This window comes from Amblyomma mixtum, chromosome 3 (genome assembly GCF_055824585.1).
Source record: "Amblyomma mixtum isolate Tamu chromosome 3, ASM5582458v1, whole genome shotgun sequence".
NCBI classification, from domain to species: Eukaryota; Metazoa; Arthropoda; class Arachnida; order Ixodida; family Ixodidae; genus Amblyomma; species Amblyomma mixtum.
The window spans coordinates 24661571-24685927 of NC_143014.1; positions in this window are offsets into that span (position 1 = coordinate 24661571).

Here is a 24357-nt window from a genome sequence, read left to right on the forward strand (position 1 = left end):
ATGGGGGTTTAACGTCCCAAAGCGACTCAGGCTATGAGGGACGCCGTAGTGAAGGGCAAGAATTACATGTTATCAAGTACATGATACATAGGCTGGGGTGTCCACGATTACATGCCGCTGCACTGGGGCCATCGGGTTTGTTTAACCTGGGCTCGACTATGTTTATTTTAATGCGATAGGGTTAAGGAACCCATGTCGCAGAAAACTGGAGGGTGCACTTGAGCTCCGCCTTAAGCGTATGACACGATAGATTGGGTGGGTTAATGCCCATAAAACCCGGCATCGTCACGGGCGCCGACATCGTTAGCCGAGAGCAAAACATCCTCGAACAAATCCCCAGAGTAGCCACCTAGGTGGGCCACCTGGGTTACGTAACCTTTGGGCGTCATCGCAACCTGCCCACTCGATTGTGAGCAAGCTGCGGTAGCCATAGCTGCTATGCACGAGGGTGGTGCTGGTGAACACACTCAAGGTTCGGTTATACTACACATAAATACCCCTATAGCAGATGATTGGACAGCCGTCGCCGTAGCTCAGTTGGTAGAGCACCAAACGCGAAATTGGGAGGTCGTGGGTTCGGATACCACCGGCGGCATGTGGTTGCTTATGCTTTTATTAATTTCAGAATGATGAATTACTACAAATTACAAAAAAGAGACTTCTCCTATGCTGCTTGGTTTCAGTGACTGTTGGTTTCCGTCATGCACCCGGAACGCCGTACGAGAAACGATCGGTCACAATACTGGTACGAGTGTAGTCCGAAAAACTGGCACCACATTGAAGTCAGCCAGTGGGGGTAGGTATAGAAGAACATGTATATTATTGTCTGAAATGGCAATCTGGCTTACTGTGTGCGTAATACGCAGCTTGATGACGTCACCTTATTTTTCTTGCCGCCGCCGCGGGGGCTCAGCGGTTACGGCGCTCGGCTGCTGATCTGAAAGACGCGGGTTCGATCCCGGCCGCGGCGGATATAATTTATTTGGAGGAGAAATCCTAGAGGCCAGTGTACTGTGCGATAGGAGTGCAGGTTAAAGAACCCCAGGTGGTCGAAATTTCCGGAGCCCTTCACTGCCGCGTCCCTCGTAGCATGAGTCGCTTTGGGACGTTAAACTCCCACAAACCAAACAATAAAAAGCAGCACCCCTATAGCAACCACAGAATGCTACCGAGTTTAAATCAAGACCCGCTGGTAAAATAATTTAGCGTGCATTGTTATCAGTTGTCACAGCCTAAAAAAAAAGCAAAGTATTCGAAATGCACTGACTTTTGGAGATGTCAAAATCATGCATCGTTTTGGTACCGAATCCTAGCTTGACGACGCAATCAGTAATCATGAATTATTTCAACGAAATTATGCTCTTTACCAGAGACACAGAATTGATTATGATCAATTTTTGATGGCGCAAGGGCATCTGTGGCCGAAGAGCGCCATGGCACAATGTATATTCTTATACTCAATTTGGGGTCAATGACCCATTTCCACCAAGCATTTCACCCCAGATAAGCCGAGTACCAGGGCAGGGGAAGGCTTGTACCCACTGTATCATCATTACGGCGTCCCTAATAGCCTGAGTCGCTTTGGGACGTTAAAACCCCATAAAATATAAACCTACTTTTCTTGCCATCCCTGGGATTTCCCGTACAATCTGCGAGTATACACACTAACACACACCACCGGCTTGGATTAGTAATGCTTTCTCATTAAAGGCGCCAGAAAATGTAGTTGTGCTTACGTCGACGCAGTACAAGCCCCGTGAATCTGGAACTTGCGCGGCTGCCAGCACTCCCAGAAGAATTTTGAATGCCCCATCGATCGTCTATGCTTGTTGATGTGAGTGCAGGAACCAGTATACAAATCAGATTTTGTGGCACTTAGTAAAAGAAGGACATCATCATCAAGTTGCAGCATGCCATTTTTTCCATTTCCGACTGTCCCCATTGAGTCATGTGGTGTTCACTGCAGGCGACCCATAGACGTGCTGGATAGCTGACGCTAGATTAAAGTAAGTACTTCATATTCCCGACGGTGTCTTCGTTTAGAATCGACCGACATTATCAGTAGTAGCACTACGGCACAGCCGCCGCGGGGCACTCTGGGAGTTGTCGTACTACGGCCGGCGGCGCCGTCGGCGCGGTGCATGGCGTACGCACGAGAAGCAGTCCTGTCTGCGTCGCCACGCGATGTTTCTCTGCGTGAATGCTGGGCTTACGAGAGAAGTGGGTTCACCTCAGGGATGTCATGTGCTCCGGCAACTGCGCGAAACAGAGGGCCCTGGATTTTTCGTTTTCTCGAAAAGAAAAAGTCCCCAAGGCATAGCGCAGAAGCTGGTCATGAGAGGCAGCCGAAGAAGTCCTGTTCAGAACATTTAGCCGTCTTGTCCCTGCTGATCAGTGCACATTCGCAAATGGTAAATTCTTAAGGTCTGACGCCCGAATTGCGTTTTACGCGCCGCTCAGCTTTTGAAGACCTTATAAGTAGCCAACGAGGAGGCGGTCGGATTCACCTTCGTGCTGCGTCGTCAAACCAGTCCTTGCAGCAATTTCTGTCCATTGTAAGGTTGTGGGTGAACTGCTTTGCTGAGTTTTATTGTCATATTCAGGAATCAACAATGTGTGTTTGATGTGCGTATTCACTCCTGATACCTCAAGCTCCCATAGTAGCGATAGTGCTTTCTATATTTCATGGAATGAGAAAGCGTGGCTATAAAACCGTGGAAATAGGGAATAGTTCCTGACGTTTTGTTGCACACCGGTCTTTGAGCATACGCCCTATTGCCATTTCAGCTAAATGTCATTTACGCCGGAAAATCACTCTTGTTTTACTGAGTATTTCAGGAAATTAAGAAAAGGCGGTTATATAGTGTTCACCCATCTGTCAAAGAGTTCATACTCGTAATGAGAAAATAGCGAGAATAAATCGGACGGGAGGTGCCCTGGCGGCAAAGTTTGGGTTACCCTAAATCAAAAATAAATTAGCGACGCAGTAATAATTCGCTCAAAAATCAACTCGTTTATCACAAAATTAAAATAACTCCACCTTAATTTGGGGCGCTCAAAGCCTACCCGAATGGCTTCTCCTTCTTTTCATTTCGCTCTTAACACAAGCACCTGCCACAACTCTATTTAAAAAAGCGGCATAGTTCGCGCGTACTGCTTAGCGTTCCTGTCGGTAATCCGCCGAGCACATCATGAAGGTATTTATATGTTTATACAAATAAAATAAAAACTACCACATGGCCAGTTTTAAACAAGGTTCATGATAAAAAAATAAAGCAGCAAACATGCTGTGACACGGCTATAGTGCCTATAGTGAATGCCTAGATGGTTACAGCGAAAATTAACACGGCGAAATGAGGTGGCAAGAAATGTAAACTGTGTCTGAAGGCGTGGATCGCTGTGCCTAGGAATGTTCGGATTGCAAAAATAATCGAAGTTGACGGTCAAGTGCGTTTTCAACGTTACCTGAAACATTTTTAACGACAAGGTTGAGTGACAAGCGTAACACCGCCGTCGCGGTCACTTTGCTCCCTGCACCAACTGATCATCCAGCGCCTGCTGCGATTAGCACTGCACACATCGCAACTCCATAGTGGCGCCTCTGTTTCTTTTAGCTCAGCTCAACAAATGAAATAGCGGAAATCTACTGCGACCGGGTGTAATGCCGATCAGTGTGCCAAGTAAAGTGGGCTGTCGTGCAGGCGACTTCACGGACCAAGAAGGAGCTTAGTCGGGAGAAAAAAAAAAACAAAACTGACGCCAACCAATATTTTAATTTTGCCCAACGTTTCGGGGCCAACTCGGTCCCTTCTTCAGGGGTGACTAAAGTGTGCCAGCAGCAGCGGGGTGTTGCCTTCGCTCTCCCTTTGTTAGCACGTGGCGCAGTTCACTAACGTACGCAGATGGGAGCGTTCCTGAAGTTCTATTCATCGCCGCCTTTGTGAGCCGGATGTGCCATGACTCCACATGTCGCCTCTTAAACAGGTTTGGCTCCACGGCCAAGGTGGTCGGCGCGCTCGCAGTGTTCGGCAAGGGGGTTGGCTTTCGAATTCATTAGCCGGACGTCATTCTTGTGTTGCCTTATTCTTTGGTGGAGGTTTTTTTGTTTCGCCGACGTATGAAGCCGGGCACTTAGCTTGGGCAGTAGCTTGGCTACTTCCGGTAAAAGCGCGCATGCTCAGTGGGTTTTCTGAAATCGGTCTATTTGCTGTTGGATGAGAAGCTGTGGAATGGAAAAGCAAGACACGGTTTCTTTATCACGTGCATTAAATAGTTATGAAAGTTGAGTTTCGTGGCAAGTATACTACACTTTAAAGCAGTTGACTAGAAACATCGAAGCACTGGGCGAGCAAAATCAACAGCACTCCCGGGCGTGGGAACAGCAGCAGGCACATATTGCTCGATTTCTTAGCAAACATGGAATAGTTATTACCAACCTGCATGAAGAAACGCATGCCCTGAAGCAGCCGCATGATGACGCTGTTCCCACGCCCACTGGAAGGCGCAGGCCGCTGCAGTCTGTTTTTATCCAGGTGGAAAGGTGATGTCGTGGACGATGCGCAGGACTTGTACAATGGAGCCATAGTGTAGTAGGGTTGCCAGAGCTCTCCGTTTTCCACGCTGCCAACTTGAATGTCGACAGTCACAGGCACAGCCGGAACGGCATCAGCCGGTGTCATAGGTCCCGCGCTGAGTTGAAGGATTGCCGTTATCTGCATGAAGAAACGCATGCCCTGAAGCAGCCGCATGATGACGCTGTTCCCACGCCCACTGGAAGGCGCAGGCCGCTGCAGTCCGTTTTTATCCAGGTGGAAAGGTGATGTCGTCGACGATGCGCAGGCTTGTACAATGGAGCCATAGTGTAGTAGGGTTGCCAGAGCTCTCCGTTTTTCACGCTGCCAACTTGAATGTCGACAGTCACAGGCACAGCCGGAACGGCATCAGCCGGTGTCATAGGTCCCGCGCTGAGTTGAAGGATTGCCGTTATCTGCATGAAGAAACGCATCCCCTGAAGCAGCCGCATGATGACGCTGTTCCCACGCCCACTGGAAGGCGCAGGCCGCTGCAGTCCGTTTTTATCCAGGTGGAAAGGTGATGTCGTGGACGATGCGCAGGACTTGTACAATGGAGCCATAGTGTAGTAGGGTTGCCAGAGCTCTCCGTTTTCCACGCTGCCAACTTGAATGTCGACAGTCACAGGCACAGCCGGAACGGCATCAGCCGGTGTCATAGGTCCCGCGCTGAGTTGAAGGATTGCCGTTATCTGCCTGAAGAAACGCATGCCCTGAAGCAGCCGCATGATGACGCTGTTCCCACGCCCACGCTGTTCACATCGTCGAATTCGCAACAACGATGGGACTGTTACCTTTCTGCGGCCGCTGAGTACAAATTAGCTCTGAAAAATGCTAAGGACACCTTCTTTAACAGTACTTTGCCTGCTTTGCTGATTAATAACCCTAGACAGTTTTGGAACACTGTGAACAAGAAAGATAGTTCGTCAATACTACTTACATCTTCTGACGGCGTTGCATTTTAACCTAATGAATGCGCTAGTGTTCTTAACAGTGTTTTTGTTGCTGCTTTTTCTGGCAATGTTTCCCTTACCAATCAGGAGTGTCCGGTCTTGGATGCTTTTTCCATGGATCCAATTCTTTTTGACACAACTGGCATCCTGAGGATAATTGAAAACCTTAAGATTTCTTCCTCCTGTGGCGTCGATAACATTAATTCGAAATTTCTGGTTAACACAAAGATGTACAGTTCAATGATCCTCAACAAACTGTTTGACCAGTCTGTGGAAACAGGCTGTACTCCCAATGACTGGAAGGTTGGGAGGGTGATTCCGCTGCATAAGTCTGGCGATAAACATTGCCCTGATAACTTTCGCCCTGTGTCGCTCACCAGCATTCCATGTAAAATCATGGAACATGTCGTCTACTCCCATCTTGCCAACTTTTTAGAATCCAATTGCTTTTTCACTAATGCCCAACACGGCTTCCGGAAATCATTTTCATGCGAAACGCAACTCATATGTTTCACAAATGACTTGCATTGCATTCTGGATCGTGGGTCTCATGCTGATTCTATATTTATGGATTTTTCTAAAGCATTTGACAAGGTTTCACATGAGCTTCTTTTTCTTAAACTAAACAGCCTTAACATTGATTCCACAGTGCTTGCATGGTTGCATTGTTTTCTTTCAAACCGAAGTCAGTTCGTAACAGCAAATAACGTCAATTCAGATTCCCCTCCTGTTTGCTCTGGCGTGCCTCAGGGGTCCGTTCTTGGGCCCCTCCTCTTTCTCATTTATATAAACGACTTACCAACTAATATATCGTCTTCCATTTGTCTTTTTGCTGATGATTGTGTTATTTACCGCGAAATTAATGATGATAATGATGTATTTGTTCTTCAGTCAGATATTAACAAGGTACTGGATTGGTGTAACCTGTGGAATATGAAGCTAAACATTACTAAATGCAAGCATTTGCCCATTTCTCGTCTATCTAATACACCCTCTACCTACTGCATTAATGGCATCACTCTTGAAACTGTGTCGTCTTATAAATATCTGGGTGTTCACGTCTCTTCTAACCTGTCTTGGAAAACTCATGTTGACTACATTACAAATAACGCCAATCGCATGCTTGGATACCTTCGCAGAAATTTTTCATGTGCACCGAGTTCATTAAAACTATTACTTTACAAAACATTGGTCCGCTCTAAATTGGAATATGCTTCATCGATGTGGAACCCTGGGGTCGAATCTCTCATTTCTGACTTAGAATCAATTCAAAACCGCGGTTGTCGCTTCATACTTTCCAACTATCATCGTACTAGTAGTGTAACTGCCATGAAAGCTAACCTTTCCCTACAGCTTCTTTCCCATCGCAGGTCAATAGCTTCATTATGTACTTTTCACAAAATTTATCATAATCCTTATCTTAAAGAGAAGTTACTAAAAAGACCACCCTATATTTCAGCACGCATTGATCACCGTCACAAAGTTTGGATCCCTCCTTGTCGTACAAGATGTTTTCACGATTCATTCATACCCAGAACTTGTGTCAGCTGGAATCACCTTCCCCACAATATTGCTGTAATTACTGATACTGCTGCATTTCGTAACGCTGTTATTAATTTTATATAAGTATGTGTCTAACTTTGTTAATTTATTAGCTGCTCTTTTCTTTTGTGTTTTGTTTTGTGTAATGCTGCCTTTTGTTAATTCTGTTTATTGATTTTATACCAGTGTGTGCTGTAACTATATTCAATTTTTCTAGCTGCTGTTTTGTTCTTTATACTTGCATGTTATTCCCACTCCCCTCTGTAACGCCTAACGGCCCTGAGGGTAAATAAATAAATAAATAAATAAATAAATAAATAAATAAATAAATAAATAAATAAATAAATAAATAAATAAATAAATAAATAAATAAATAAATAAATAAATAAATACTATACCGACAGGGGCGAACGAAAGGACGCAATAATAGAATAGCAAGGTTTCCTTTCTTGTATTTGTTATCAAGCCGCCGTGGTGGCGCACTGGTAATGGTTCCTGGCTGCTGATTCGTAGTACGAGAGTTCGATACCGGCCGCAACGGTCGCATTGCAATGCAGGCAAAACGCTAGAGAGCCGTGTAATGTGCGATGTCGGTATGTTAGAGAACCGGTAGAAATTATCCGGAGACCTCCACTGCGGCGTCCCTCATATAGCCTGAGCCGCTTTGAGACTTTGAACCCCATAATCCTTAACCGTGTTTTTATTATCTTCTTACAGTATACGTTATGCTGAAGCAGCTGTTATTGTAAAAGTAGAACTGTAATTTAAAACGGCTCGGATCCTCGCACAGTCTGACTTGCGTCACTGTCGGCGATATACATTAATAGCGGTTGTTCTCGGTGTCCTGTTAAAGGCTTTGGCCTCGCGTGTCGCATCTTTTGCACCGCGTACACCTTGGGAGCGTGAATGATGCCTTGAGGGGAGGAGTCAACGAGGACGGCATGAGGCGGAGGGATGGGCTAATAATGCCCCGCCATAGGGCGCTTCAAAGTGGAGCTACGCAGCGAGGCTAAGCATTCTACGGGTTTTCTATAGGCCGCAATAGCTGTCGTCAAAGCGAGTCCGTGAATTATTCGATGCGAAATGCTAACGAGTGTTGTCCAGTTATTCGCCAGTTATTGGCGAATGCGGCATCTTAACCTGCGATTGGACGCAATACATAATGATTAGGTTTGTAACACCCGAGGTCAAGGGACACTAGGGGAAATTAAAAACAGACACACCCGTTATACAGCGGGAATTGCATTTTCTTCAAAAGGGCAGTGCAGCAACAGCAGGAGCTAGGAGGCGTTAACTCAAACAAATACTCTTTTATGATAGGAATGAAACAAGGGAAAGTTCGTCGGTGGGGTCGTTTGTATGCAATAATGAGCAGCCAGCAGCAGAAGCGGGTGGGATGCCGAGGAAAGCTCCATTCGGGCCAAGTTCAATCAAGTATATCGCATGAGCAGCCTGCAAGCACGGGGGGACGACCATGCTATCTATCTGTTGACTTGCGGCTGGGTCGCGACGCAGTAAATTTGCTCCTCAGCTCACTCATCGTCTCTACTCTTGCTACACATAGCACAAATGCAAATATTTTAAAGGCGATAGTGACGCTCACTGCGAGTGAAGCTGTGTGATATCATAGCGAAAAGCAAACTTTAACACGCTGAAGATTGAAATTTCTTTTCCAAGATGAGAGAGCTTACATAGTCGCGCACGCCTCTTGTGGTGAGTGACCCAGATAATGCTGTTATTGTTATCCCACACGAAGTGTATTAAAAGTGGGGGGATAAGAGTAAGCAAAGCTTTTGTTTCTTCACTTAAGCTCTGTGTGGCGTACTTGCTCGCAACGAGATATCGCTAACTACGCTGGCTGTATATATGTGGACGATCTCGTTTACCATGCGGCGATAAGGAGAGCGCACGAAGGAGGAAAATACCGTAAAAACAAATTACTTTCACGACATCGCGACGACCAGTCACTGGTCCCTTGTGGTGAAAGTGTTTGGGGATAAATTTTCTTTCTTCCTCCTTGTTATCCCACTTCTTCTGAGCCCGTCGCTCTCGGCGGGATGTATTCAACGGCCATCCACTGTTGTTGTCAGCCTAATAAAAGCGTCCTTTGTGCTCATCCCTCGGGAAGCCTTAGAAGTATCGCGGCGTTTCCCAGCGCAGCTTCGAACCTGTGCTCAGCGGTGATCTTCTCGCAGGGAAGAGAGAAGAATGTGCTACGCTCACTGAGGCTCCTTGTGGTTTTCAATCAGTAGTAAAGTTCTTTGCAGTGCTCGTTCCAGCACTATGAGCGTAACCGTCGCAGAGGGACACGAATCTCTTCTTACGTACGCCAATTTTTGGTGTCACATTAACGTAAATCTCGTAAAGTTCGTTTTTGACAGCATCTTGCGAATACGATTTTTTTATAAGCCAAACAGAGAGCAAGCTCACTGTAAGGGCACTCGAGTTAATGCACAGCGCTGCCTAGCGGTGAAAAAAAGAAAGGAAGGGACGATTGTGCAGAGAAGGCCGTCTCGAAGTGACCTTGACAGAGGGGAACTCACTACAGTCGGATGCGCAGCGACAAATGCCCCTCAAAGGAGGCCCTGCAGCCAATGACCGATTGTCATGACGTCGCCCTGCCAGCCACCTACCACTTCACGCTAGCAAGCCGTTGAGTGGAGGGCATCCTTTGAGGGGCATTCTGGGTGCACAGGCTCCTGTCCGAACGGTGTCGTCGCTTCACGAAACGCGCACATCGGGACGGCGGAGGCTCTTCATCCCCTCCCTTCAGAGGGGGTGTATCATTTCGAAAGTTGAATGCGACAAACACACGCGAGCGCATGGAAAAGCTAGTGTGGTGTTTTTTTTTGTGTGTGTGCGAAGCGCGCTCACCAACATCGACCATGAATCGTGTCTCAATCTGTCTTGTGCCGTTGCCTAGCAACAGCGACGTCCGTCATATTAAAGGGCATCTGAAGAGGTTTTAGAATTTGATGAGTTTAAAGGAGCCGAATGTGTGAAACTTGGAGGTAAATCATGTGGAATCTTTTGGTCCTAGTGTTTGAAATGTTGACGTAGGCTAATCGCCGACTAAGGCGGCGTCGGCGTTCAAGCTTCTCTGTAGTGCACAGCGACTGGCAGAGGCCGCAATGATGACGTCACGTACTGCAGCGCGAAGTTTCCAGCAAAGAAACGGTTGTTTCAAGAAAGAAAACGAATACCGTCGAAGGTGAAGCTCACGAAGCATCGTTTGGCGCCATCAGATTACGCGCTTCAGCCTGTAGACGAAAGCAGCGGACATCTAAAATTTCGGCAGCAATGGCATCACTATGAATTTTCCCGCATTCCTTCACTGTAATGAGGAGAAGCCCGAACATCGTCGCGGTTTCAGTCGGTGATTACGTCATCATTTTAAGCGCTAGTGCAAAACTACTCTACGTGCTTTACCTAGAAGCTACATAGATTGAAATTCTTCAATAATCTCTAATTCTCAAAAAACCATTTCACCTTCAATTTAAGTTAAAAAGGAATCGGATAAATATCCACACCGCGAGTCGAACCCGCGGTGGCGCGAACAGATCTACTCCGCAGGCCACTGCGTGACAGCACTAGGCTATCGCCGCAGCTTTTTTTCTTTATTGAATGGAAATAGTGCGGAAAACAAAAATCTAAGCATGCTCATGCCACAAAACACCAGGCCACCATACCCCTGCACGACCCCACCTTCCAAAAACATTGAAAGTCTGGGAGGCACACACATGCATTCAGGGGAGCCAGCTAGGCGGCTCTTGCAGGGCAGCATATGATGATGATGATGATGATGTCCTCAGGCTGAATGGCACATACCCACGGCGGAGGATTGGCCAGGGTGTACAGCGGATACACACGTACTCATGTAGAAGGAGTGTAGTATTTGGATAATTTTGGGACTTAAAGGCAGAATTTGTACAAAATAAAAAATGTGGTAAAGAAAAAGTAGTGAATTCACGTTCTAGCAGAGGAATCTACCAGATGAAATTGTATAGTCGTCAATATAATCGCACACTGGTTTCAGGGCATATCCCTGGGCGATTGCCCCGAAGGAGATGAGAATCGGAATAGATAGAAGAAGCCCGAGTCGAGCTAGGGGGATCTATTAGTAAATTCTACGGAGAGCAGCGAACCGCCGGAAGAAGAGGAAAAAGTGATGTATGGACTCAATTTCGCCACAAGAATCACAAAGGTTGGTTATAGATAACCCCGATCAACATAAATAAAGATTTCGCCGCGGTATCCTGCAGCGCAAAAGGGTCATGGACACCTCACATTTCCTCGAACTGCACAATCGCACGCTCGAAGGAAATGCCAGGAGTTGAAAATCCGCTTCAGCAAGGAGAGGCCCATGGCTCAAGGAGTGGAGACGCTGAAATCGCTGAAAACGTGCTAGAGTCTAGTAGACAGTATTTAGGACGAACGGGACAATAGGCCAATCAAGGGCGGACTTTGCTAAAAAAATCAGCCCTCTCATTAGAAACAATGCCACAGTGTCCAAGGACCCTATGAAAGCGTGCTTCTGTAATATGTGAAGGAATAAAAAATTGAAGGGAAAGGCGCATAGGAGTATCCATCGAGTTTTCGAGCGCTGTTAAGACGGGAAGGATGTCTGAAAGTATATTAACCCGAGTGATACTGTAGGGAATCCTTATTAAGGCCAACTCAATGGCCAGAAACTCAGTGACAAAAATAGGGGTATAATCAGGGGCCCGAAACGAATTACTCTAATCAAGAGCAATTGAGTAAATGCCATTCGCTGCCTTTTAATTTTGCTGAGAGGCGACTGTATAAACGGCAATATGGTTGGGAAAGTTATCAAGGTACTCCTCTATAAGCCCACTTAAAGGCCTACTTGGCCAAAAGTTTGCTTCGGCTAAATTTGGGCTCGATATAGTGTGCATGTTATGAACGATATTTATTTTTAATATTAGGGCTGTGAAGCGTCTAGTATTTTAGTTAGAAGCGTTCAAAAACCTCTGTAGCAGACGATGCAGTCCCCTAGGGGTGCACTGGACAACTAACAAACCTGACCGGAAATGACGCACCATTGAGACACCGGCATGCCGGCTCGCCATTTTCAGACGTTCTGAAGTGATTGAACGCCCCTTTAAGCCCTTCTTCTGGCACGTTTCTGACTGTTTTTACAGCGAATCTCGATGGTCTCTGAGAAAAAATAACTGCTGGCATCATGTCGACGAAGTGCGTGGCCGCGGAAAGGAATACGAGGAATGCTGAAAGCACCCTGTATACCTCTCGGCCACTTCCCTTCGCACCCGATCTCGAAAGCTGGTGTCAACTGTCTGGAGCTCAGGTTTTGACGTGAATTCCCGTCTCTTCTTCAGCCCCGCCGCGGTGGCTCAGTGGTTACGGCGCTCGACTGCTGGGCCGAAAGACGCGGGTTCGATCCCGGCCGCGGCTGCCGAATTTCGATGAAGACAAAATTCCAGAGGCCCGTGTACTGTGCGATGTCAGTGCACGTTAAAGAACCCCAGGTGGTCGAAGTTTCCGGAGACCTTCACTACGGCGTCCCTCATAGCCTAAGTTGCTTTGGGACGTTAAACCTGAATAAACCAAACCAAACCGACTCTTCCTCAAAAAAGATAATGGTGGGCGCTTGACGCTTCTCCCTCGCTCTAACCGCTTTCGTGGGTAAGGCTTTGTCAATGCACCTGTCCCGCTCTACATCATTCATCAGAGCACGTACGCGTTTCTGGCTCGGTCGGCAAAGCATGCCGCGTACCGAGGGGGCTATAATTAAGAGAAGAAAGGCTTCGAGGCGTCTCTAATCGAGAGAATAAAGAGGACAGGGGACCGCTCGTCACGAGCTAGCTTAGCTGGTTCAGAAGCCAAAGTGGACGGCTTTGCTCATCGAGCAACGCCCTTTTGACGTCACGTTGTTTACACCAGGAGAGGTAAGGAGAGGTCTAAGGAGAGGTCTGCTTCGTCTGAAAAGGAATCAACATGCACGCATTTATTGCAGGTACACCTCTGCCCAAAGCGCAGCAATGCCGTCGTGCACCGAGTGTATCTGCTGCCTCAAAGATTCGCAGGCCGGGCTCAAAATCCTGGAAGGCCACACGAGCGTTACTGAAAACGTCGAATTTCTCACTGCCTCACGCCGTTCATACTTGAGGTCGATTACAGGAAGCTTCAGCACTACCATCCGAGGCGCGTCTCCAAGACCTCAAAGACCTGAACGCATGATAATATTTTCAAAGGAAGATAAGACGTTATTTTAATTATAAGTTCTGCATTATTACTCAGGCGATACAGATACATTGCCTACCGGCAATCTGCGTGGTAGGCGTATACGGTCGACTGGGGTCCGGCAACCACGTACAGCCCTCGTCAAAAGTATACATCCAAAGGGGTTCGCTTCTAAGGTCTTTAGCCGGGCTCCCTAGAATATTCAGCAATCCAAAGCTTGGGAGGATTGAGGATTCGAAGCCATTTATTGTTCGAGAGACTATGGTTGCTGAGTATGCATAACCAGGCGCGCTGAAGGCCTCGCAAGCAAGCCCCTTGGGCTGTATAGTTTTGACGGGGGCTGTACGTCGTTCTATCCAGCTGTGTGGTTTGAAAAGATTAGAAAAACTTTTCCGTCACTGCAGTACACGGGCTTCAAGTGGCTCTAGGTAAATACAGTAATGAACGCAGCGCATGAGTCTCAGTTCATTTGAACCGGCATGTATTTTGCAACGCGCAGCGGCTTCCCCGACCGAGGCACTCAAAGATGAATCAGCCCAGCATCGGCACCGTATTGATGCTAGGGTTCTCGAAGAAAAAAATATATATTTATTTTGCAAGACAAATTTTGCTTCTGGCATATTCTTTCGCTTAACACAGTGCTTAATTCTGTAGGGCTCCATTTTTAGACATCCAGCTGTTTTTACTGATTTACCTCAGGTTCACAGCACGTGTTCCAAATTCCTATGCACAGGCAGGAATACTTTTCCATGCGGGAGAAAAATGAGAAGGAAAAAGAGAAGGCAGGTAATTTTTTTGATCAAGACAACCACCATATCGCACCCACAGCACAGCGCACATCTGCTGTTGGCACGCGCGTGCCCGCTCAATAAAGCCGACTTGATAATACCAGAATTTTTTTTTTCTACTTGGTCTGCATTCCAATATGCCTCTTTCCTTCGAGATGTCCGATCTTTGCACAAGCTGTAATCGAATACTGCCAGGCAAACAACGCTCACTAGCATTGCGGCGCGATCATCTTCGCTGAGGTTGAGCGAGGAGTTTTCTAGTCTACTACAGCAAATAAAACACGTTTAAGCTTTTTTCTGGGAGGTTTCATTCGATTTAAGATGTGTGTTGTCATATATAACCAGTATTTATTGCAAAAAGTGCGGCATGCGCTACCGGTACCAGCGCTTAGCACGAGCCGCAACAAGCAGACGCTCCGAACCTGTCCGGGCTCCATCCTCAAACATGCGTCACTTCCGACGGGCGGCAATGGCGCCCGTTTTTCCAGTTTAGCTATCGAAAACTGATTTTTGCGTCCCGTTGGCGCCTTAACTGCTTGAAAATGTAACTTAATGCTTTGTGGGTAACATAATACTGGGGTGTATTACGAAAAAATAACTTTTTTACGGTTTGAAAAATTTCGGCCAAGTAGGCCTTTAGCACTTTGGCGGGCGGATTCTTAGCATTACTTGGGAGGGTGTTGTCAAAGGAGACTGCCGTGTCAGTCAGCTTGTGGTTGACTAGTACTAAAGAACTTATTGATACAGAAATATCTGACAGCAGGGAATTAGTGAGCGCCCCCTGAGGGAGCTTGTACCGAGGCCATGTAGCACCAAAGAAGAGAGTTGGGTTCGTTGTAAATATGGGGTTAGCCAATCTATGAACAGGCTCCAAAGACCTTAAAAACGTCCGCACAGTGAGAAGCTGAAGCCGCGAATTAAGATCAGGTATCCGCGCCTCCAAGTACAAAACAGCATTAGCTACTGTTTTCGGCAGACCTAAGCAAAGGCGCAGAGCGCGTCGCTCCGTAACAGGGCTTCAAGCTTGTACTTTGGGCACCCAGAAAAGAGAACGGAGCCGAATTCAAGTATTGGCCGTACAAAGGTCTTATAAAGAAAGAGCAGAGTGTCCCTGCGCATACCGATTTTTTTGTTGATGATTCTCACCAACCGGCCAAAGGCACGCTCACCTTTAAGCCCAATGCTTCTAATGTGGGGCCGCCAGTCTAAATGCAGGTCATATATTACACCCAAGTATTCTATAGAATAACTTGCGGGATTAGGGTAGAGTGATACGACAACGGAATGTAAAAAGGGGATGCCTGTGGCTTCAGGCTGTCTAACCAAACTTCCAGAGCATTTAAATTCTTTATTGATTTATTTATTTATTTATTTAGCGAATACTGCCGGCCTGTGTTACAGGCCTTAGGCAGAAGTGGGGTACAGACATATTGATAAAAATGACAAGTACATTGCAAAAGAAGCAGCTAGCGAACAGAGTAAAAACCAGAACATGCAACATAAAATCGATTACAAAGGCAGAGAAGATGTAATGACATCGAACTTGGCAGCAAACGAAGGCACAGGACTTGGCCCAAAACAGGGATACATAATAACCCTATGCCGCATTCAGGGCTTGTAAAAATAAATTTACCGATTCGCAATTGACAACATCAGCAGGTAAACGATTCCACATACTGATAGTATGGGGAAAGAACGAGTACTTAAAAACATTTGTTTTACATGAAAACGCGGCAACTTTTTTAGTATGGTAGGAGCGTGTAGGGCATCGAGATGTGTGCTCAACTCAAATTCCTTCCTCTCTTGTTAGTTTATTGTGATAATACAGGTAGAATAAATGATTTTTGACTGTGACGATGCATGGTCAGCTGTTAAAGTCCTGCGTTTTGTAGTAGGGCTGTTGGGAAATATTCCAACTGTAACAATTAAAGATAGACCTAGCTGCTTTGCGTTGGATATTCTCTATTTTATGTGTGTTACTTTCGGTCCAGGAATCCCACACTGCCAAAGCATATTCCAACATTGGGCGTACAAATGTTTTATAAGCTAAAAGCTTTATTTCTTGTGTGGCTTTTGCCAGCGTTCTTCTCAAATACTGCAGTTGTCTAAGGGCTTTTTTTTTTCTATATACGATATGTGCTCGTTCCATCGAAGGTCAGGGGCTATCTGAATTCCTAAGTATTTAAAAGCATTGACAACTAAGAGGGGCTCATTGGCTATACGGTATGTAAAACATAAAGGATTGTTTTTACATGTGAGAGTCATTGCTACTGTCTTGTTGGAATTCAAAGTCATTTGCCACGTGGAGCACCATTTTTCTACTGCAGACAGTGAATCGCTTAAAAGGAGTTGATCTTCATGGCTAGAAATTTCTCGATAAATTATGCAGTCGTCTGCGAAAAGTCGTATTTTAACATGCACGTTTCGAACTATGTCGTTAATAAATACTAGAAAGAAAAGGGGACCCAAAACTGAGCCCTGCGGAATACCGGATTCCACTGGGACAGCATCAGAGAGGACACCATCAACAACCACACTTTGATGTCTATGCGAAAGATAGGCTTCGATCCATGAGAGTAGCCACTCGTGTTTCGTGTTCTGCAATAATTTTTGATGAGACACACGGTCGAATGCTTTCTCGAAATCAAGAAAAACAATATAAACTTGATTATGCCTATCTAGTGCTGCCGCTGAACCGTGAACTGTTGCAATAAGTTGTGTTACTGTTGAGAGACCGCGACGGAACCCGTGCTGACAGTTATCAAGCACGTGGTTCACCTCGAGAAAGTTAGTCAAGTGTTACAGATGATGTGTTCAAGCAATTTTACTGAAGTGCACAAAAGAGAAATTGGCCGTTAGGAAGAAGGTGCTGATTTCTGTTGTTCTTTGTGAATTGGGGTGATTTTTGCGAGTTTCTAATCACTTGGCAATTCTTAGCAGTATAGTGATTTTCTAAGTATTAAAGTTAAGTATTTGGCGGACCATTCAGCGCGCCGTACTAGAAAGGCATTAGGTATTTCGTGAATCCCTGGCGACTTCTTTGTGTCCAAGTTAAGCAGAAGAGCTAGCTAGAGCCGCCGCGGTGGCTAGGTGGTTATGATGCTCGGCTGATGACCCGAAAGACGGGGGTTCGATCCCGGCCGCGGCGGTCGAATTTCGATGGAGGCGATATTCTAGAGGCCCGTGTACTGTGCGATGTCAGTGCACGTCACAGAACCCCAGGTGGTCGAAATTTCCGGAACCCTCCACTACGGCGTCTCTAATAGCCTTAGTCGCTTGCGACGTTAAACCCCTTAAACCAAACCAAACCAAACCAGAAGAGCTAGCACACCTTCCTCAGTTATGCAAATGTCGCTGATTGGTGCCAGATCATCAAAAGAAGAAAAATGCGACGTGCAGCCGTCATCGTGAGTGAATATCGAGCTGAAGTACTGGTTGAGTGCCTGTGCTGTTTCTAACTTGTCATGCATACCCGCACTGTCTGCAGAAAGGCCATGAATCAGTTTCTTGCGTGGCGCGAAATGTCATCAAAACTTGCTTGAAGAAGAAACAAGGAAATTTTTCATACGTACAGTATCGAATTGGTGTTTGGCTGTACTGATGGCGTTCCGCGACGACAGGCGTAGCATGGAAATCTTATCGGCAGTGGCCGATGAAGGACGCTTTGAGTGTTGTTGTCTCACTTTCTTAAGTTTACGTCCCAGACGTGCAATATCTTTTGTCATCCAAGGATTGCTATTGCGCAAGATTTTCCGTTTTCTTGGCGCAAAATCGCTTATACATTGGTGAACTATGTATTTGAAGTAGCAGCACATGTGCTCAACAGAGGTATTCTGTGTTTCGTACAAGCAGGAAAAGGAAGAAAATGAACTGTCTAGTGCATCTAAGATATTGACATCACTTGCACGTGAGAAGATTGGGATAATTCATCATAATTGTCTCCCTCTTCTGAAGCTTTGATATGGAGTGCAATTGCAAAGTTAGACTTGACATTTTATGGTCTGATATTCCCTCTAAGACAGTCATACGAGGGGTTCGGCGTAGCAGGTTGCTATAAGCAAGAAACAGGTCCAGAACTGACTTAGAATCGTTTTGTACACGGGTGGGCTCAGTGTCTAGTTATGTCAAATAATGAAAGAACACTACGTCGAGAAATAGTTCGGAGGCACCAGTGAGAGCCACCGGAGTATCAGGCAACCAATTTATTGACGGAAAGTTGAAATGACTCGTCAATAACAAATTGGCTGAGCGGATTTCGTTTCGGCGTAGGAATTTATTAAGCTTTTCTGGCAATATGTTATTCGAATTTGGGGGATGGTAGAATCTTCCAATAATTAGATGACATTCCTTAAGGAATACTTTGAGTATAACACTTTCTAACCCGTCAATGTTTGGCAACCTTGAGACCCGCAGGGACTCTTTGTATATTATGGCCGCGGCCATCTCTGTCGCTCCGCAAAATATTACAACCACAAGGTGTTATTTCACTGTGATAAATATCAGGATGCAGCCACGTTTCTGCCACGACTACAACGTGAGGATTATATGCCAGGACAATGCTCTCTAAGTCAGTTACTTTATTCAATATGCTTCGGGCATTGACGTTGATACAACGGGAGGCCTGATTGAGCAATCATCTATTCATTGTGACCGTTTTGAACTGCGGCGTTCCTCAATTCTGGAACTCTTTTCTTCAGAGTGCTGTCCAACTGAACCACATTGACGTCGTTTATTTTAATCTTATCGTATACTAGATTTACTTTCTTGCCTTCTTTTCTCTCCTCAGCTGTACCATCCCAGAGGCACTTTCGAATAGTAATTGTGGCAGTGGAAAAGTCGTCAGATACAGAAATGCTGCAAATGATGCACGATATGAATATTTTTGCCACATGCGAAAAAAGCAATATCATCCGCACACACATAACCTTTGACGGCTGGAGGAACAGGGATATCACGAGGCTTTGCTTTCACCTTATTTTGTTTTTTAGGTTTCCGTGAATACATAGGTTCATTCGCAGATAATATAGCCGCAAAATAAGCCCGCAGAAATAAAAATACGCGCGGACTATTTGCTTCTACGGACTAGTACGTATTACTCCGCCGATGGCAGAGCGGCAAGTCGCCACGGGACTGGGTGAAAGGCACTCCACGCGTTGGTCGACTCCGCCCACCGTACGGGGAGAATTAAAAAAAGAAAACAAAGGTGGGAGCCGGACGTTAATTCGATTTAATTAAAGAAATCGGCCACACAGGGCAATAACTCGAGGTTTCTAAGAATGCTCGGAACGTGTAGATTGAGTTCCCGCGGCAAAAAAAAAAGAGTTCAGATTCCTCTTCACTGCACCTTTAAGGAACGGATCATTCTTTTACTCTAAAGGTACGTTAACTTCTAACACATACGGTCAGTCTAGTGGTGTCCCACAGGGCTCCGTTCGAGGCAAAGTCTTGCATTAGTATTTTCAGTAGGAGAACTGTTACTCCGTCAATCCCGGGGGCAGCAGATTGGAGGCAATGAACTACCGACATAAATTAGATATAGAGACCTCAGTGAAGACTGCACCCAAATGAAATGGGGTTGATGTAAAGATAGTGTGAGCATGAAAACACACAGCAAGGCCTTGAGCTATGATCTTTTTCGTCCCGAGGGGCAATACTGTGGACTGAGAGATATGAGAGGAGGACAGAACATCAGTGCGTTCCATGAATCTATAGACAGACTTCCGGTTAACTGTGTGAGACAAACAGGTGTTCAGATGACATTGTAATCTTCCTTATCCTTAGATATCGTTACTTTAAAAGAAGCTGCAAATAAATTGTAATTTATCAAGTTCTTTGGGCACTGGTTGTTGCGAAAAAATGAAAAACTACGAAAAAGCCTCTGACGATAGGCTTTGTTGCAGTCTTCATTCCACCAGCTTCATTCCAGTCTTCATTCCAGTCAGCCGTTATTTTTAACGGCTGACTGGACTGCAAAGACTGCTCGCCGAGTGGTGTCTAACACGGAAGTTAATACTTGAGGACCCCGGCAGATTTACCCGAGGGCACAACAGACGAGAAGGCCTCACCTAGAAGTTTCTTCAACAGTGCATTATTGATAAATTTTTGTGCCGAACCAGTCGCCCTAAGCGGACTGCACGCAATGGTGAAAGTGACTAGGTAGTGGTCACTTGATGTACCGCAGTCAATTGTAGACCACGAAGATACTGCTATACCACTAACAGCTAACGTTAAATCAATAGCTGATCGGGAATTTGCTCTCATTTAAGTTATGTCGTGACTGTTGTAACAGCACACATCATTTGCTAACATCAAAGACCAAAGTAAATGCCCGCTATAGTCTGTTCTGAAACCCCAAATAACATGATGCGAATTCAAGTCCCCCGCTAGAACTACTCTTTTGTTGTTTCGCAGTAAAGCAACGAGCCCGTACGTCCTACGGACACCTGCGGGGAAGTAGATATTTGCCAATGTAACAGGGGCACACTGCGGAATAAGGATTTCAACTGCAAGTATCTCACAATCAGGACGCATAAATTTATGAGACAGTTTAGCATGACGAAACAATTTCGTTGAAACCAATGTTAACAAGCCGCCACCCCTGCCGTTTCGGCGATCAGCTCTAAAAATCAAAAATTTTTAATTGTGAATGGACGATTAGGAGTGAGCCAAAATTCCTGCATTCAAATAACGTCTGGTGTATGTTTAAGGATAAGATGCTGTAAGTCGTGGAAAGAAGATGAGATATAGCGACAATTCTACAGGAGTACAGATATTCGCGTCATGATTATTGCTTTAAAAATGTGGCAGCGACAGCCTCTTTCAACCCGTCTGATTTCTTTGAAATTCCAGGCGAACCTTTCTTAGTCTTTACATGCGGATGGTCAGATTTAGAAGGAGGAGTGGAAGCACGACGCTTCTGTGATGGAGATGTCATTTCAGCATCTGACTGACAAACGTTACAGAGGGAGACTAGGTCAGAGTCATTTACTCAGACGGGCAAGGAGGCAGAAGAGGTGGTGGGTTGCATAGGAGGGAGGGCAGGTAGACGAGGTTTGGAAACCTAAAGCCGATGAAGCAGCCTGCGCGGAAATGACTTGTGACAAGGCATCGCTGAACGTACTGATCATGCGGTCAAGTACACCAGCCGCAACCTTCTCCACCGTAGCAACAACCGACTTAGTTAAGCTTGCCTCCTCATCAGTAGCGGTCGTGCGGACAATACTTGCATACGAGCTCTGTCTTCTGTCAAGGCGGGGATAAGCATCTACGTGCGAGCACCTGTCACGCGGAATAATACCCAAGACACTCCGTTCATCGCCACGCTTCGGGCACGTAGGATCGTCAGCTGTGTGATCAGAGTGGCAAAGGCAGCAGCTAAGCGACTCAGAAGTGCAAATGTCTGATGGATGATCACCGCCGCAAACGCGGCAGCAAGTTGTGGACTTGAAAGATTTGCCACTGTGACTGAACCGCCAGAAAATTCTTACACTGTAAAGGACGGGGCTGCAGTGGGTCCACACGGTACACAATTGGCCAGACTTTGTTCCCGAATGCACAAGAGCACCCTGAAAATGTTGAAATAACTGACTCAGTTGGTATACGAGACCCTCCAGCCTCTCTGCTACAGCGGTAAACTGAGAGGATGGCAACACCGGCGTCATGGAAGTCTTCAAGGAATTTCTCCTGGCGTAGCGGAGGGATCCACACCGCGGATTATTCCTTTTACTCAGGCAAGTTGTTCAGGAATAATTACTTTAACCGGTAGCGAGGCGAAAGAGGTGCACCGCAGCAAGTCTGCAACACAATTAAAGTCAGCTGATTTGCACAGAATTCCTCTTTTGCCAAATGGTCGCACTTCGAAAATCTCAAGATATCGGCTGGTGACTGCCTTCAGCTGCACCTTGATCATTCAAGAGCTTTTTATTTTAATTACACCATCTCCAACAGACACCAGCGCCTCAGAAATAAGCTTGACACCGTTTTGACCGGAAGGCGTTAGCGGCATGTTTTCAGCCGAGAAACTGGCGAACCAGGTTACCGGACCTGAGCCCGGGGAAGACATAGCCATGGCGGTAAGCCCACAGAGCCCTGGAACCTACATCCAAAGGGGAAAAACCTGGCCAAGTCCCCCACTCGCGGAACGGCCTCACCAAAATCTGAAGACAGCCCGAAGACGCAGAGGCAGGCCTTGAAACAGCAGCACCAAAGGGGACGACAGGGATCAGCAGGGACTTCGAAACAACCGGGTTGACCTTCGTCGATCAACCGGGCTTTCTTCTTCTCAGAATTCGCTGAAATGAATCTGTCGGCTTTGGCAGATGTGTTGGGCAGCATATTCTCCCCGCACCAAAGCGCACCTGCAGCATTGCACGTCGTCGTCTTCGTCAACTTCAATTTGCAGCGCGAACAGATCAGATCAGCTTATCCTCGATCAGGGCTTAACCTGAGTCTAATATCGTCGCCAGTCCTGACGACGACCCATGAAAGCAAAACCATGAGCCAACCAGGCTAAACTTATGATTTCGCACGTCTACTAGGTTTAACTAGACGAGAACCCTATCATTTTTTTTTTATTTCTGTCACGCTTCGCGCTACGAAACAGACAGCCCCGGTATGAAAGCTGCAACGAGTGACTTAGTTGATCTGTCGGCTTTAGCAGATGTGTTGATCCTTCTGTTTTCATGCCTTGCCTGTACCGCTGTGGCAAGTAATACAAAGTCCAGTTATCTGTTTTCCTATACGACTCTGAGTCATCCGTGCATCAGCGCCGAGAAGATGCCGTACACTACTGCGTTCACAGCCAAATCACGCTCGCATCCGGAGGAAGAAAAAAACAAGCTGATATGTCGTTTTGCTTTTGAACGAAAGGTTACTGAAAGGGCTTTTGCGACGATTAAACTAACAGCTGCAAAGCAGGGAAAATGTAGCAAATTAAGCCTCACTTGTTCATAACACACAAGCAAGTGGGAGTGAGGTAAGACGTCGTATTCCGCAGTATAGTGGTATTTGTACCGGTATGTCTTGGGCAGTGGTCGGATTATAACGGTGCAATCTGCCACGTTTTTCCTTCACCCCCCCCCCCCCCCCCCACACACACACACACACACAAAAGACAAGGTAAGAAAAAGCAACAGTTACGTTCGATGTTCTGGCAAGAGATACCGTTGCGGTTCCGTACGGTGGCGCTGGCTACTGTGAAGCCCGTCTGTAGGGGCTGCCTGCTATAGACCGAGGTAGGACGTGGAGGTTTAGCTTGCGAAGGAAAGACTTATAGGGCTGCATCTATTGTTCCTATAGATATTCTGTTGTGCATCGTAAATGTCCGCTGCAGCATCAAGTATGTAGAAACCAGACGGATCTGCCGCGGCAACCACTGCCGGTGCCAAAGTTCTGTGTAACCAATCGTTCACTGACGCTGTAGAATCACTGTGAAACTTTTGCAGATATCTTGCTGACTTTTCGTAGTAAGACTGTCCGTATATACCAAACCAAAATATATATAATAGTTGTCTATATAACACTCAGATAATCGCCTTCAAAATGTCATGCACTGTTCTTCGCGTATATCGAAGTCGCGACGAGCAGAGCATTCGATATATCGAACTACGGGCCGTGCCCACGCAAGTGGTGCTTCTTTTAACGGCATCCTTCGAACGCTTTCGTTCGCGGAGACGGACCGGCAGCGCAGTCTTGAGTATCTGCTAGCAGCTATAGGGCGCTGTCAAATCGCGTGGCGACGGCAAGGTGAGGAGTGCTTGAGGGCGAATTTCGATCTCTTCTACTCATTTTCCACTCCATATCGCTCTCATGCGGCGAAGCCAGCCCCTTGCAGCGATCCTTGCATGGCGTGCTGCGCTGCCGAATGCGCTGCTGAAAGCAACTGTTCCTAGTTTTAATTATACTATTCTATTTATAGCACACTGGTAACATGATCAGAGATCTTATGATACGCTGTGGCTGATTCCAAAGTACCGCCCGCTGCGGCTTCAGTGCGAAGCAGGACAGGCCTAGTAGCGCTTAGAAAGCAGCGCGCCGGCAAGCAGCACGTCGCTGCAAGAACGCGTCACTAGGTTGGGTGGAATGTACGCTTTCTTGTAGGTTCCACAATAGCTTAGCAGTTGCCATTTATATATATATATATATATCGAATTATCTTTTTAGCTTTCGTGGCCTCCATCGAATTCGATATACACGGGTTAGCCTGTACTAATGCTCTCTGCTACTAACTTCTTCTGTGCAGTTGCGGGCGGTTTCAATGAACTTTGGCTTTGGCTCGAAATG